The sequence below is a fragment of the Saccostrea cucullata genome, unplaced genomic scaffold (genome assembly GCF_032062105.1).
Source record: "Saccostrea cucullata isolate Sc308-1 unplaced genomic scaffold, CSIRO_AGI_Scuc_v1 ctg2716, whole genome shotgun sequence".
NCBI classification, from domain to species: Eukaryota; Metazoa; Mollusca; class Bivalvia; order Ostreida; family Ostreidae; genus Saccostrea; species Saccostrea cuccullata.
In genome coordinates this window covers 78,828-96,920 of record NW_026938365.1, presented here as the reverse complement: position 1 = coordinate 96,920, position 18,093 = coordinate 78,828, and the positions used below count along the sequence as shown (strand labels likewise).

General features: G+C 32.5%; 1 long non-coding RNA gene and 1 pseudogene across 1 annotated transcript; both read right to left on the bottom strand.

Annotated features, from left to right (window-relative positions):
- Positions 1 to 54: 54 nt before the first annotated feature.
- Positions 55 to 1,341, bottom strand: LOC134250055 (uncharacterized). The gene is made up of 3 exons (XR_009988416.1): positions 1,312 to 1,341; positions 372 to 438; positions 55 to 134 (listed from the first exon to the last, which is right to left on the bottom strand). It is a non-coding gene; the product is annotated as an uncharacterized LOC134250055 (long non-coding RNA).
- Positions 1,342 to 5,360: 4,019 nt separating this feature from the next.
- LOC134250058 (neuronal acetylcholine receptor subunit alpha-10-like) lies at positions 5,361 to 17,260 on the bottom strand (annotated as a pseudogene).
- Positions 17,261 to 18,093: the final 833 nt, after the last annotated feature.

The window sequence follows — 18,093 nt, the reverse complement described above, 5'->3', positions numbered from 1 at the left end:
GATAAAAATAAATAAATAGGTGTATAAATATAACAAAAGACAAAATACTAAAAAAAGCGTATAAAATACAATATCAGAATCTGGATTTTCATGGGTTGGCTAACTTCTAGTGTGAGATCCATCAAAATGATGTCCTGAAAATAAAGTGAGGATACAGGTGTAATTTCATTGAGAAAACAGAATCTACACTATTACAGGTAAGATTACTTTCATTCCAAAGTTAAGCGGGAAATAATAAAATCTGGATTACAAATATTTAAGTAAAAGAGAATGTTTATATGAATAAGTAATTATAAATTGGTTTCAATTCTGATCATTGTTTGAGCATCATTTTTTAAGTAAAATACAACTATAAATACATGTGTAAATACCTTTATGATCTTTTGGTTCATCGTAACCTTTTTGTGCTACGTGCAGGGCTTGACCTTTTCTTCGTACCTGTAAAACATTTAGTTTCAGCATTTTGTAATTCTTCATTTGATGTTTAATTTTGACGTGCATATCATAATGCATATATATAATGAAAACGTCACTGACTATGATTATTGGCAAAAACGCTTTGCCAGAACTAAAGGTCAATTTCTGTATAAATAAAAATTGAAATTAATTATTATGTACAGGGTTCTAAACTTTTGCTAAGTAAATACATTATAAATAACGAAATCGTCACTCATGGAAACATGCATGTACGTCATCAAAAACAAGGGAAAGTTTATTTTCGTCACTAAATATCTGTCAACCTGCTTGACCTTGGGCTGTATTTTAACTTTTTTCCTATTTACTATACGTACGTTTTACTTAGAGATATTTTTATACATTTATTTCCAATTTAAAATGAATTTTTTTCTGAATTTCAAAGCGTCTGCTGCTAGGCTGCGTAAATTATTCGAATAAAGTTGAATGCATGGAACTATCTGTTAACTGATAAAATATAGTCTAGATATTACGAAAACTATAAAGAATAAAACTTCATTTACTTTATAAAATTATGCTAAACAAATGTCCCTCAAAAAATGTCATTGACAAGAAAAAAATTACTAAATTTTATATCGCTTAAAATTAAAGGAAATGGGATATGCATTCTTAAATGTATTTATAATGTATACATGAATAAAGAAGAGATATATTGTGTATAATTGTTTCGGTCAAATAAATTTTTATTATTACAGTATTGAGATGAGGTGATCAGTTATATTATTGATGGCTCTCTCGTTAAAACATGTTATTTTGTACAAATCTAAGGCAGCTAGAACACACTATGCAGAGAAAAGAAGTCATTAAAAATGTATTTGGCGAAATTAATCTACTCACGCTTTCCAGGCTTCGCAGGCGTTCTTATATACTTTTGGCCCCGTCCAGGGTACAATAGGGACTGTTTATATCAGGGCACCGGAAGTTCTCCCGATTCTTTAAGTCCTTTGGTAACAGCGGTTGTGATGAATGCATTTGAAGACCTATGAATAGAGAGAAGAGTATAGACTAGTATATCCGAGTTTTGTGCCTACCCATTCTTGAACTGTCATAATGTGTTAAGCAGCAAATAATTAAAGTAAATTAGTAAATTAATGAAATTATATTTTTATAATTAATAATTTGAAAGAAATAATTCTCACTTGAAAAAAGAATACAAGCAATTAATGCAATGTGTATCAGCTTCATCTTCGACGATTTATAACAAATTTCTGGTTTTCTTTCTCTATTTATACTATGTCCAAGTCATCTGATTAATTAACATAAATGGGTTATGCATGAATTGCATGTTCATCGTAACACCGGTTTTGTGGCTACCTTGCGTAATTCAAAAATCCCCATTCCTTCCTGAGCTGTAAATAGGTCAGTGCAAATAGTCCTCTTAATAAATTTATGCGTCCATTCTGTGAAAAGTTTAATTAATTCCACCAATCATGTAACACATGCAGGATTGTCCTCAGCTTTTTAGAGGTTATATGGGATTAAAAAGTCACACATGTAGTAAATAAAGGAGTAAATATTTACCGACTTTATTAATTATTTGAGGAAGTTCAGTCACTTAGGTTATTTCCACATATACATCATCAAAACAGGTTTGATACCATTCCTTTGTCATGAGTAAATAAACAACTTTAAAACGTACATCATCTAATTCGAACGGGATTTATAATAATTTATAATTCCTTCACAAAAATGTGGGGATTTAAACATAGGATTTTGAACACAAAAATTGATATATTTTTCAAGAAACACCGCATATTTTCTTAACTTCTTTTGTTGACAAACCTGATTTGTAACAAAATATGAACGTAATAAAAAAAAATATGCCACCGACTTTACAAACTTTATCTTTCCTGAGCTCCACTCATCAAAAAATGTAATGTGTCTATCCCAAAAGAATTTCTTACAAAATAAAAATGCCCACAATTTTTATCAAATCTTTCGGAGCAAAATTTGACGGGAATGTTTAAGACTGTAAAATCTGTGTCTTTTGAATTCAGCGAAACTTTATTTATTTAGAATGTTGATTGTACAATGACAATTCAGCAACTGAACTTGTACAGTCAACATGTGAACATGAACAACAAAGAAGATTTACAATATATGTATATTGTATCACAGTACTAATAGATCAATTTGTTTAAAAACATTTCTGTTCTAAGGAACTCTGTAGTTCAAGTTTAAATGATTCAATACATATAAAATATAGATTCAAATGAACATTGCTAGCATATTCATCTGTATTTCTTTCTAAAAATAAAAAGAGGAATACAATGTGCTTAAATTATAGAAGTCGATTCATCATGGTCATCATTAGTGCAGAAATTACAATCATGCATTTATAAAAACTATACAATCAACCAGCTTCAATTTCAAAGTTTATAATAACAAATGGAAAATTAAATTTACACAAATCTAAGTTCAATTGGTAACATGGTCAGATATCAATGTCATATTAATTTTGTACTTTATATATGTAAGGTATTTTAGAAAATATTTCACATTCTAACCTTGGATAAAACTACAAAACGCTTAATTTATTCTTAATTAACATAACTATCATGCATGAATAAAAATCAACATTCTGAGCATTCCACATTGAATCCAAATTACATTGCAAATGCTAAATATTCTTTTCATGTGACGATATGTATGAATATGCAATTTAATGTAATTTGATTATCTCTGTTTCGAACACACAAAAAGCTTTGTAAGAAACCATCAATTGTATGTGGAATTTTATCCAATTCTGGAAAGAAAAAAAAACAATCACAATGAAGTCCTCGAGAATATTTTAAAATGAATCTTTTTAAATAATTTTCTGAAGACTTTTAAAAATGTTGCAGTTTTTAAAATCTCACGACATGGTGTCAAAAAGTTGCAGTTGCCTACCAATTGGTTATGATGGCATATTTCTGTCCCTTGAGCCAATTTGAAATCATTTTTCTATTGATTATGTTGACTTGCAAAATGCAAACAATTGTGCACATACCACGAAACAATATCAAACATGCAAGAAAAATGTTTACTTTATCAAATTGAAAGAATTTGTTTGTTTGGGGTTTTTTGGCAAATATTGCAAACATGTGATTAATCATGCAATAAATTTATTTTGACCTGCAGCTTAAGTCTATATCTCTTTTTATCATGTGTCAACCCATAATAATTACACTACAACTATTATATACACATGTAACTACTCGTGTTGATGTATTTTTGAGAAGTTGATGCTGATTTAAATGCTAGTAATGCTGATCTATCAGACAACTCTAAATAAGTCTGCAATCATGTTCATTTAAAGCAGAGTCTAAACTTTCTTTAGTGTTTTAACTGGTTTTATGTTTAGCCAAAACTACACCGTAGCAATGATATAAGTTGATAAACAGTAATCTAATTTTCCATTATATTTACAATAACCAAGCTGATAAGCAGATACTACGTACTGGGAACCATATTGTGTATGGTACAAATCTTAAAATGTCTTTTACTTGAAAACTTAGTATATTATATGAGTTTTTCCTTTAAGTTTTCTCATATTGTTTTACTCATTTATGTAGAAATGATGGATATATAAGCAACTTAACAAAAAGCATTGGCAGAGTTTCAGTTTAACCTATGATCAGTAAGATATTTTTTTTCAAAATTTTGGGGGTTACCTTTCTCTAAACTATACAAACACAGATGTTTAAATTAAAGTTTTAACATTATACAGACCAATATACATTGTCATCATCTAGGAAATTATAGGACTAGACTTGTATTAATGACAGTTCAATATCTAGGACCCAATTAAATATTGAATATCTATAAAGTGTAATGTAACCATGTGTAATTCCATTTACCCAACATGAATATACCTTTGAACACTGACTCATGATGGTTCGTCATCGACCCAGTATGTAATTAAACACAGCATCTGGGGTGATTTTGTTCTAACGAAGACCAAAAAGACAATGGAAGTAAATATTGACACAGATATTCATTGTGCATAATTATGTAACTTAAAACCACCACATCAATATCATTCTGTCATTAAACAATTGATGTAAATATGACACTACATGTAACAAAAACCAGAAGTCACTGTCGAGACTGTAGCTCTACTGGTTTGTACTTATAACAGAGGAAGAGAAGACTACTAGCCATTGGAACTTGAAACTTAATAACAGCAATAAATATAATAATGATTCTTCATTAAGTTTCTTTTTCGGACAAATTCACACCGAAACTGTGGGAGGAGTAGTATTTTGAAAGTATATCATAAAGGAATTTCACAGAAATTTCTATTTTTAGTACCGGTTACTATGGCAACATCGTTTATTGATGTAATAAATTATGCATTTTAGTATAGTTTAGTTTTGTGTACTAAGTTTTATTGAAATCAGACCAAAACTGTGGGAGAAGTAGCATTTTCAAAGTATTTCACAATCATTTCTATTATTAGTAAATGGCAACACCATTCATCGAAAACCGATGCACTAGATTATGTACCTTGTCTTGTCTACTTGTGTGCCAAAATTATATTGAAATCAGATCAAAACTGTGAGAGGAGTAGCATTTTGAAAAATTGTTTACAGGACGGAAAGACAGACAGACAGACAGACAGCTGGGCAGACGACAGACACCTTACTATCGCATGAGCTCTTATGGTCTCTGACCAGTAGAGCTAAAAACTACAGGACCAATTTGTATAAAGTATTTGGAGAGAAAATGAAGAGACTGCCATTTTATAGAGTCTAGTTATTTTCAAAGAACATGAACAAACACAAAAAATACCAACTGAATTAGTAAATACCAACATTGTGCACAATATTAACTACTTGTTATCCAAAATTATGCATAAATGAAACCTTCGTTTCAGTGGCGCATTGTCTCTATTAATGGCACAGTCTACGTTTATTTCCCCAATGCTGCCTGCAGCATAATGGAGAGAGACACAACAATACTGAACAACAGGTAAACAACAAAGAACACTCTGTCTAGGGCCACAGCGACAGAGGACCAGTCAAGACTCTCTGGTTCCTCTCCGTTTGGCGAGGATAGAGGCACTACACTCCCTTATTTCCTTCAATATTTCCAGTAATTGTCCCTCAAACCCCACAGTAAGAGGCTGCTGTTGTTTGGCTTTCATTGTCTATATATTGACGTCGCTTACATTCTTCTGGGTAAGGAAAATGGAAAATGTTTCCTTTTCTTTTATAACGTTCGATGTACAAGTTATCCTGAAATAACAGATCATATACATGAAAATTACTCTTTTTTCCTTTCACTGAGTGATTGATATATATACTATATGCTTGATTTACAGGTAGATTTTCTGCAATAAATTTAGCAACATTGCAGCATCTATCAAAATGAAACTAATAAACCCGATTTTGAAAAGGTATAGTTGTTTTGGCGCAATGAAACATGGTGATCTGTTTCTTTTGATACAAGTACATGCATTGGAGATACATATATTTCATAAAAAATTCTGCACATACCGCGGTATATGTGCTGAATTTTAAAGTCAACATATACTGCAGAGTTATAATTTGTAGCTTAAAAACTGGATTGGTACCTTTATATTTTTTTGTACAATTCAGAAGTGCAACAAGTTAATACGATTTTAGGACTCGATAGAAGATTTACGTTAATTTAAATACTCTTTAAACATTCAAAAATATTCATATTAAAATATTTCAGTTACGTTTTTATCGTGGTCGTACTGCGCATGTACACACGTTATCGTCTGCAATGGCCTGATGACGTATTTCCTAACTGTTGAGGACACGTGACCGCTCTTCTTGTAATGTATGTTGAGAACTAACACTGTCATAAGACAGGACAGACCAACCAAGATCATCGACACGAGAAAGTAAATAGCTGAAAAGGAAGAGTAGGATTGTTACTGCAAGGAAAATCTCCTCTATATTTTCTCTGAGTCGATTAAATTTCAATTGCTATCATAAAAAGTTTGCATTCGTTTAGATTTCCTCCTTTCAGACTACATGCAAATTTGGAAAAATGGGGCTAATACAGCTAATGCAAAATTCCTTTCCTTTAAGGTTTTATATATGATTAATGATTAATTCCAAATGCGAGGGCGAAATCGTAATAAATGAGTTCAGAAGAGAAGAGGAGTATTAATGGATATATCGAGCTTTAGAATCCATGGAAAACAAACCTAATAAAGGTGGATTTTCTCCTGACGCCGGAATCATGTTTACGATGACCAGCTGGAAAACTGCCAGGGATAGAAGGACAGTGATCTCCAGATTGACCTTCTCTCCGGCTTCAGGGGGCAGGATAAAGCCAAGACCGGCCATAAAGGACACCAAGAAGCACGGAAATAACAGGTTCATCACGTAGAACAAAGGTTTACTCTTAACCCCAAGATACACTCCATTGTTGGATAGGATACATTACTGTAATAGGTGATAACACTGGAGGCGTCAGCTCTCGTGACGTCCCATTCCGTGTTGTTGACGTAACTAGACATATCCAGGGTGGAACTTTTGTTGACGATGTGCACCTCTGCGCCAGTGTAGATCCACGACCCAAATACCAGGCGACATTCCTGGGTATCAAACGGAAAGTGATAGACGTCGATTGCACATCATGTCTGGACGCTAGAGGGAAACTGATATTGTACCCGGCCATTGCTGTTGACGACGGCTCATAGTCCTTCATCCCCGGTAGTCCCTTCACGTCAGTTCTGAAAGAAAACAATTACATGTATCATGTAGAAATATTTCTCTGCGTATATGCTGATGTTTTTTGCTTCTGTCTTGCTGTCCAGAATCTGGAAACAAACTTGGTCTTCCGTCAAAATTTTGATAACTACACTTTTTGTATGCGTAGCTACATGTATTATCAACTTCAGCTTAAAATGTGATAATGACATCACAGACAAGGCTCACTTTCACATGCCTGTAGGAGACGGGGAATGGGTAGCACCCCTTCCCATAATATTGCTTGTATACATACTGTTCATTTCATAGAATGAAAATGAATTGGACGAGAGTTACAGTTATGCGCCCTTAATAATATTACGCTTTATGATTTTTATGCGCCCGAATCGAAAGATCCGAGGCGTATATTGTTTTTGTCCTGTCTGTCTGTCTGCAAACTTTAACCTTCGCCATAACTTTTGAACCATGAATGAAATACAGTTTATATTTGGTATGCCTACCCACTAATGAAGCTCTTTCAAATGACACCAATGTCAATGACCTTGTGACCTTGACTGTGACCATAGGCTAAAAATAGGTTTTTTGCAAACTTTAACATTTGCCATAACTTTGGGACACATAAAAGATAAGAAGACTTCATATTTGGTATACATACAACACTTATTAAGCTTTTTAAAAAGACACCATGTGACCTTGACTGTGACCTATACGCTAAATATAGCTTTATTGACGGCAAACTTTAACCTTCGCCATAACTTTTGAACGAACAAAGAGAGACTGAATATATGGCATGCACACTCCACGTATCGAGCCCTTTCGCATGACACCAAGGTCAATGACCCTGTGACCTTGACCGTGTGCTAACTGCTAAAAATAGCTTTTTTGAACCTTCACCATAACTTTTGAACCATGAAAGATATAGACTTCATTTTTAGTATGCATACTTCATTGATCAATATCTTTCAAACGACACCAAAATCAATGACTTGGTGACCTTGAATGTGACCTTTATGCTAAAAATATGTTTTTTTAATATTTGTTGCCGTCGGGCGCATACTGTTTACAAACACATCTTGTTTAAAGGTACAAGTTGCTCCTCCCTCCAGTTAACATTGTTAGATTGTCCCAGTTAACATTGTTAGGTTGTCCCCACTCCGAAATCTAAAATTCTTAAACGTTCTTTCTATAATCATTTTTATCCTGCCCAGTTTGGCTTAAAACTAAATCATTTTAGCGCAATATGAAACTTCCCGTTAAGATTTCTGACTAACTTGTTTCCTGATCCTGGGTCTTGGTCTAAGAACTTCCTTGCTTTACTACAAGTATATCAGTATATAACATGTTAATGGTATTTCTGTTTAATAGATCAAACCGTTTTTGAGATATCGTCTGCACAAAAATTGTAAAGAAAAAGTGGAATAATTATAATAAAAGTGAAAAAGAAACAATACAATAATAGAAGGGTCTTCCGTTGGAGACGGAAGACCCTAATAAAAGTGAAAAAGAAACAATAGAATAATAGAAGGGTCTTTCGTTGGAGACGGAAGACCCTAATAACTAGATACGATCTCGTTGCGAGCAACGAGTGGGTCTTCCGTCCAATTCTTGATGAGATGAGATAAGATTTTGATTGCGAGTTTCATTCTAAAATAATGATTTACCATAATCTGTAAAAAGACATTGAACATTAAGGACTTAAAAAATCGGCCTTTTGCCCATAACGGCCCCTAATTTTAGGAATAGGCCCTTTTTATTCATATCATCTTAAAGCTCTTAAGATTTTGAACATTTTTGTTCAACAACCATTCAGAAATTCTTTTTCGTTTTTGAGCTATAAGCAAAAGAAATATTTAGGGGCCAACCCTTCAACTCCTTAATGGGGACATTTAGCAAAAAATGAAAGGTTACATATTATTCAGAACATTATTTTGAACATCTTTTGTTCAATATTGCTTATCAAAATATTTTTCCCTTTCGAGATATAAAGCATCAAAGATTTAGCATTCTGGGCCCTTGTGGCCCCTAATTGTGTACCGTACGACATAAAATTTGTAATATATAGTTGTAAATAATTGAGATAAACATCTTTGCTTCAGTAATGTATTACAAAATATTGACTGATAAAGAGTTATCGATTGAAGACTTTTGGCCCCTCTTGGCCCCTAATTCTAGTGCCCAGCCCCTTTTTCGGGATCTCATCTTAAAGATCTTAAGATTTTGAACATTTTGTGTTCAATAATTATTCAAAAATTCTTTTTCGTTTTTGAGCTATTAGCAAAAGAAATATTTAGGGGCCAACCCTTCAACTCCTTAATGGGGACGTTTAGCAAAAAATGAAAGGTTACATATTGTTAAGAACATTATTTTGAACATCTTTTGTTCAATATTGCTTATCAAAATATTTTTCCCTTTCGAGATATAAAGCATCAAAGATTTACCATTCTGGCCCCTTGTGACCCCTAATTATGTACCATATGACATAAAAAACCATAATATCTATTTGTAGATGGTTGAGATAAACATCTTTGCTTCAGTAATGTATTACAAAATATGAACTGATAAAGAGTTATCGATTGAAGACTTTTGGCCCCTCTTGGCCCCTTATTCTAGTGCCCAGCCCCTTTTTCGGGATCTCATCTTAAAGATCTTAAGATTTTGAACGTCTTTTGTTCAACAACTATTCAGAAATTGTTTTTCTTTTTTGACCTATTAACAAAAGAAATATTTAGGGGCCAACCCTTCAACTCCTTAATGGGGACGTTTAGCAAAAAATGAAAGGTTGCATATTGTTCAGAACATTATTTTGAACATCTTTTGTTCAATATTGCTTATCAAAATATTTTTCCCTTTCGAGATATAAAGCATCAAATATTTAGCGTTCTGGCCCCTTGTGGCCCCTAATTATGTACCATACGACATGAAAATCATAATATATAATTGTAGATAGTTAAGCTTAACATTTTTGTTCAGTAATACATACCAAAATATTGATTGTTAAAGAGTTATCGATGAAAGACTTCTGGCCCCTTTTTGCCCTTAATGTGATGAGTCAGCGCTTTTTTCTTGGTATAATATGAAAGATCTCGATGGTTTGCACAAATGATGTTCAGTATGTTTTAACAAAATAATTATACTTTCAAAGATATGATGCGAAATGTCTTAAAAAATCGATCATGATTCGTGTCCTAAATTTTGACCCCTACCGAGCTTCCATACTAGGCACTCCCGGAAAATTTGAAAACCCAGGTGCACAACTACAACATGTCCTCTACTATCACTAAAAATTTCAGCTCTCTAGCTTTTGTCGTTTTTGAGTTTTTGTGTCGACAAAATGGTCATCTGAAATTCGATAAAAGGGCGATAACTTCTGACCGGAAGTGATTTGTCAAAAACGGAAATGCCGGAATTAACTTCAGATAAGGATGCATCAACCCTGCAAATTTGAGCAAAATCGGTCAAGCCATCTCCGAGAAATCTTCTGCACAAAATTTGTAAAGAAAAAAAAAGAATAATAAAAGTGAAAAAGAAACAATAGAATAATAGAAGGGTCTTCCGCTGAAGACGGAAGACCCTAATAAAAGTGAAAAAGAAACAATACAATAATAGAAGGGTCTTCCGTTGGAGACGGAAGACCCTAATAATAGAACGATGACTTTGGGTAGGTTAAATGTTGTTTAATTTTGTGTTTTATTAAAATTTTTGTATATTTATTACTTACAGATTGTAAATAAATTTTGTAACTCTTATAAAAAAAATTGCAAACTACATAGACGATTTAAAGAATAAGTTCAACTTGTAACTTGGTATCTTGAATAGACTAATTTACCGATTTACAGGAGATATAAGCTATAAGAACACATCTCTCTACAATGAATATGACAGCTAGTCTAAAAACTTTTCTGGTTATTATTACATAGTTACTGCAGAAATACACATTAGTGTTTAAGTTTATTCTATTCGTACAGTGTATGCCCTCTTTGTAAGATCCTTATTAGCACTGAATTCAATAAATCAAAAAATTTAAAAAATCAAAATAAATCGCGTTTCGAAAATGCACGTATAAATATGACATAAAAACATATAAATTCTTCGGGCGTTCGTTATTATACATCGTAAAACTTGAAGCACTCGTGATAAACAACTGACAACTATAATTCGGGACGCTCGTGAATTTTAATATATTTTTTAATCTAATTGTTATTGTAATAAAACACGCATCAAAGACAACAGTTTGGTTCTTTACTAGTTAATTTAAGCCTTGGAGCGCCCGAAATGCTAATTTGGGGCGCTGGTGAAATACGTTTGGGGCGCTCGTGATTAAGATTTGGGGCGCTCATATTTGTACTTGGGCGAAGGTAAAAAACTTTGGGGCGTTCATGCATGTGGCGTTCAGGTTTTGGGGCGCAGTGACTAGCACCCTTACGCACAACTTTTGTTGTATATTTCTTGCCAAACTATTCTCGGTGCAAAAGTAATTACGCGTTTTGACCGGAAATGACGACATTTGACGACTTTTGACAATTCCGGCATTATTTCCGGCTGACATCACAGTCAGCAAGTCAGAAAAATATTGAAAAACTCAAATTCAATCGTTTTAATTGATTTATTTTGATTCAAAGGAAAAACTTTGAATTTTCGAGTACTTCCGGTTTTTACCGGAAGTACTTCTGATGGATGCTTTTTGTTGAGGATTGTGAATAAAAATATATGTTCTATTTGCCTTTAATCAATCCCGTTAAATTTTTCAAAAAATCTTAAAATTAAACATCCCTTCCTGTGTCGACCGGAAGTGACGGATGCGAAATTTAAAGACGTCATGCATAACTCAATAAGATGTTTTATAATCCCTGAAAATATCATGATTCAATCTTGAGTGGTTAACAAGAAGATGCTTGGACAAAATGACAACTAAAAAAAAGAAAATCGGACAAAAAATGCGACCGGAAGTGATTTTACAAAAAATAAATTATAATAATGCATCATTCCTGAAAAAATCTTTGAAATCGGTCCAGTAGTTTTCGAGAAATCACGTGTACTATGAAGAGGGAATAATAATAATAATAGGAAATATAAGAAAAACAGTATGGTCTTCCGAAGGAAGTCGGAAGACCTTAATAATAATAATAATAATAATAAGAAACAGAGTAAAAACAATATGTTCCCCAACTTCGTTTGGGGAACATAATAAGAAACAGAGTAAAAACAATATGTTCCCAAACTCCGTTTTGGGAACATAACTAACAAAAACTATTCATTTCTTGAATGATCACGACACTTACACAGTATAAATGTGTACTCAGTATACTATACATAAGAATATAAATTTGAGACACTTATCCCCACACTACCTGTAATTGGAATTTTACAAGTCCAAGGAGTCAAACTGTTGAAAATTGCTTAATCGTTACCCAAAATAGAATATGATCTAAATATTCTTATGATAAGTCTGTAAAACAAATTTAATTTCAGTATGTGCAACCCCTGAAAAGAAAATGAACGGAATCTGCAAATAATTGGAATTTTGTAAGCCCAGGGGGCAGAACTCTATCAAACGTTGCTCTGTGTACTAAAAACTGAATGTGACCCACATATTCCTGTAAAACAATTTTCATTTCAGTACACCAATCACGATAGCCTAGCGGTAGAGCGTTTGCTTCGTGATTGGGAGGCTTGGGTTCGATTTTCGTTCGCGGCGCCGTGTCAAACCTACGAGGTAAACATAGGTAGTGACTGTTCCTTTGCTAAACGATAACTAATAAACTCTTCCATTCTCCTAGTGGTCATGATTTGAAAAAAATTAAATCTAAATTACGTTTTTGATGTTTTTATATTGATAATCAGTTATGGTTTGTTGTTTTTGTGAAGAATTTTAATAATTTTTCCTTAAGTATTCTCAGTAAAACCTTGGTCACCCATTGTGGCCCCACTCAACAAACTTGAATCGATGCAAATTAGCGTTTCTGCATGCTCTTGCCAGATATTCCAGAATTATTCATGTATTTCTAGGACGAATTCCGAGTTGAAAAACGAGTAACATTAAGCTGGGATATCACTGTGTTCCGCCGTAAGTGAATTTAGGATTACGTTTATCTCAATCACTGTAGAAGAATTTGAAGATAACGAACGGTATTCAATATCGAAGTCCATAAAACAATTTAAAATAGGAGCAGAGCAAACACAAACCTCCGAAACATCAGAGGTGGGATCAGGTGCCATGGAGGAGTGAACATCCCCTGCCCACGGTTTCACCCGCCGTGTGCTCATTGTCATGATCGTGAAATAACGGAAAATCCGTCGTCAATTTAGTGTATAAATAATGGACTAACAATTGGTATGAAAAATGTCAGTCAGCATTTGACTCAATGATAAAATGTATTTGCTGACAAGGTCATTGTATCGACCATAAAACTTACGAATTGATGACTCAAAACGAGACTGTTGATATTCTTGTTTCATCAACTTGCTTGTCAATAATAAATCTCGTTTTAGAAATTGTTGGCAAGTAGAGCATGCTCTTGCGTATCGAATCAACTGAGATATATATCCACTCCGTATGCAGGTGATGAAGGTATATTGCTGTATAAGTAAGGGAAGTTGACGATAGAAAAGTTAAAGTCGTCACGTTTATCATATAACTTGGTTGTTAAGTTACCATTAACATCTTTCTCAATTAAGATATCCATATACTAAAGTACGCATTTTGAAAATATTTCGCAGATATTTCTATTTTTAGTTACAAAGGCAACACCATTTATCCAAATTTATAATCCATAAACAGAACAATATTTAAAGTTTTTTTTCTACATTTTCCTATGTAAAACTTTGAACATCCATTGTGGCCCCAACAGTGTCTTTACTATAGCATACAAAGCATTAATATACATTATGTATGGAAATTAACATTTTGCACTCGCTCCATAGGAACTATAAGTCATTTAGTGCATACAAAGACACAAAATTCTTCAGTGCCTTTGGAAACCTACAGCTTTTTAATTTTTTTTTATCAAACTAACTTGAAATGTATTTTTATTTACTTGAAGTTTACAATTATATTTTGGTAAATTTTACTTCCTTTTTTAATTTTACAAAGAATGATTGAAAACATTGATATTCCAAAATGGGGGTATTCGTATTCAAAAGGTTGTTTGGTTATAATCACCTGGTCAGCCAAACTAAAGTATGTGTTTTTGTTCTTACTTAAGATATAATTCTTAATTGCCTCAAAGAAAAAAGCATATTAACGGTTCAGATTTTGGTAAGTACTATAGTATTAAAAATAAGGATATTTTGAAATTTATTTTTTCTGAAAGACTTGCGCAGATTCAACATTAATTTGTTAATGTGTTCCAATTAAATTTCAAATATCTTCTTAGCGAATTAATATTTTTGATTTTTATAAGCTTTAACATAAATTTGGTGTGATTTGGTGCATAGCTTAATAGAATATGATATCACACTTCTTTATGTTCAATGTTGGCTGTTGCATTTTTTGAAGTATATACTCTGAGACCTGTTGTATGTAAATTAACCTAAGTCTTTTATGGGTGTTTTAGTTAGTTTACGACTTTTTCAAAGTATTCCAATTAAAAAATTATCAGTTTGACAAACAATTTTGAAAGTACGGACCTACCTAAAAAATAGTTACCCAGGCAAAACATCTATGATTCATTGAACATAATACATGTACAGGTATGTATGGTAAATAGAACCCCAAAACCCCTTACAGATCGGGTGTTGCTAAAACGCGGATGGAAAAACGACCCGAAAGCGGAACGGCGGAAAACGGAATATATTATTTGAGATTGAATCACTTAAAATACACAAATTTTATCATAAAAGATATATCTTATATATGTTCAATCTCTCATTATTAATTACAAAGTTGATTTAGTCATGTTCAGTCTCTTATTCACGAAAATCGCTGACAAAGCAGTGGAGGTGAATCGAATTTGAACTTGTGTTGGGGAGAGGGGAGAGAATTTGACGAGCGAAAAAGAAGACAATTGTTTTATACGGGAGGGGGAACTCCAGCATCTTTCAAAACTATTTTTACACTAGCTTTCTACGTTAGTTACATTAACAAAAAGTGTATGGGTTTCAATGAATATTTCTACAGTAAAAAGGTTATGTCTGGGGGAAAAAAGAGGGGAATATTTAATATCTAGATCACCAAGGTAAGAGAAATGAAAAGAAAAAAATTCTTAAGATTACGATTAGAGCAAACCTTTTTCCGGCAAACTCGTATAAACATCTCTTATATGACAATGGTTGTTAAAATTCTATACAAAATTGAGTCGCTTCCTATCTAATAAAATTTTAGATAGATAAAGTTGGAAAACTTTTATGAGGTAAATATAATGTAGCATCTTTACATTCAATTTTAAAGTTTGCATGTGGTACATGTGTGGCGGGAGGGGTGGGGGGTACAAAAATGACTCCTTAAAACATTTATTTTGCTTTCCCCCTCATCGGAAAGGTCTGCCCAGCTAACACAAAAACATTTTTAAAATGTTTTTAAAACATTTTCAAAATGTTGCGAAAACATTTTAAAAAATGTTTTAATCACGTTATTTTGTATGGTTTTTTAAACGTTTTTAAAACATTTTAGTGAAATATTTCAGCAAAATGTTGTCAGAACATTTTCTTAAAATGTTGCAAAAACATTTTCAATAATGCTTTAATCACGTGAATTTGTATGGTTTTTTAAACGTTTTTAAAACATTTTAGTGAAATATTTCAGCAAATGTTTCCGGAACATTTTCTTAAAATTTTACAAAAACATTTTTCAACAATGTTTTAATCGCGTGATTTTGTATGGTTTTTTAAATGTTTTTAAAACATTTTACAAAATATTTCAACAAATGTTATCATAACATTGTTTTTAAATGTAACAAAAACATTTTCAAAAATGTTTTATTCACGTTTAATTTGTTTGGTTTTTAAAACGTTTTCAAAACATTCAAGTCGAGGTTACAAAAGTATGTCTTGAATTTTTACTTTTTCTCATTAAATTATGATATATTTATATTTTAAAAGAAATAAACACAAATTATATTTAATTTTTGAACCTTTAATACAAACCCATATTCAATATGTTAATCACATTTAAATTTCATTCTCGGTACAAGTTTTAATTTATTTTCTTTCAAGTCACCGGGTTTTTAAAGGTTGAAAACGGCGTCTAATCCATTCACTGAATTTTTGAAAGAAATCCTATGTTCACTATATAGGTAGAACAGAGCGGCGGATCTATAAGACTTAGTTAGAATCGCATACACTGAAAAGGCTGATAATGAATCTGCCCCTCGGAAAGAATAGCACAATCTGTAAAGATAAGGAAAATTGTGTTTGTATCAGCGTTCTATATCTAATGTATCTTAAGATGATCAGTGAAAATATACAAAAAATATTTTAAATAATTATATCAAATTTAATTTCTTTCCTCATTTGCATTGAAAAAAGCAGAAAAATAATTACTATGACAATATTATTGAAGAGTAATAGTATTTACGTACACCTTTGCCTTCACCAAAGGCGGGTCTTTTGAATGTGGGAATTTGAAAATACAGATGATGCAACCAACACCATGCTGTAAAGAAATTTCATTTTAAATCAACATATTGTTTGATGATTAACATTTCACAAAGACATCGAATACTTGAATCAAGGATATAATTATGTTGCCTTAAGAGTGAAATATTCAAATCAAATACATGTATATATTTCCATTTCCAATTGTGTTCTCTATGATAAACACTACAAAAGTGAATCTTGTTAATTTCATAATAATACCCTGTGATATGTATATTTCTCTATTACTGAAAGGTCAGGTGTCAACCTGCATGTATATATCACTGGCGTATAAATATACCCGGTACTAAAGAAAAAATAGATGTTGTGTTTAATTGTTTACTAAGTAAATTGATATGATATATGTTTTTAACAAACAAAATAAATAATGAATTATCTTCGGCTCGAAAGCAAGTCACTAACGCAACGCTGTCCACTATCACCGAGGCCTCGCAAGTCCGAGAACTCCACTTCCGTAACAGCCACGTGGAGAAATTGACATTGCCACATGGATCTGCACGTACTCCATCATCTGATACAGACATCGTCCCTCAGTCATAACCATACGACTTCTTATGCAACTCAACTTCTTTTGTTATTTTAACATCCATACAAATCGGTTTCCTGACCATGCTGACCAACTCCCGTTTCATCAACTGTAACATTGCATTCAATATGGCGGCGGAGAAGTGACATATTGCCTATATATATTCGTGCTTCCGACAACCTAAATCTAGGTCACATATATAATTGAAGTCAGCAAGATTACTTTGATCATTATTGAAAATTCTTTTGTTGTTTATTTTATAAATATTGATATTTGACTACGGTAACTAAATATAATCAATAAATTTGTTTCGTGTTTTTGGGACTATTTTTTAATAGTAAAATTTGACGTCATGGGGCCTTGTGCATTTCAAATCTACTCAATTAGACGGTATTTCGATTTATTTTAAGATGGTTATTTCAAGTAAAAATGGAAATATAAGGAATCACTGTCTAGTTTTGAGAGTATGCCAGGGACATCAACAATAGTGGGAAACATGGGATAATTTTAGCATAACGGGCTTCGCCCGTTATGCAAATTATCCCATGTTTCCCACTATTGTTGATGCCCTGGCATACCCTCAAAACTAGACAGTGATTCCTTAAATAACCTTAACGCTTTGTCATTGCTACATACATTTGTACATGCACTGGTAGTATAAAAGCCATTTTTAAATGATCTTTTAAAGTCTATGATAAAAGAATAATTCTTACCATTCAAAGTTAATAAATCCCGAGGTTATTATTGTGGTTTATTTAAGGGATAAATAACGAGATGGTGTTGAATAACTGATAAGCAGTCAAGGTGACCAGACGTGTTTTTTGCAGCTCC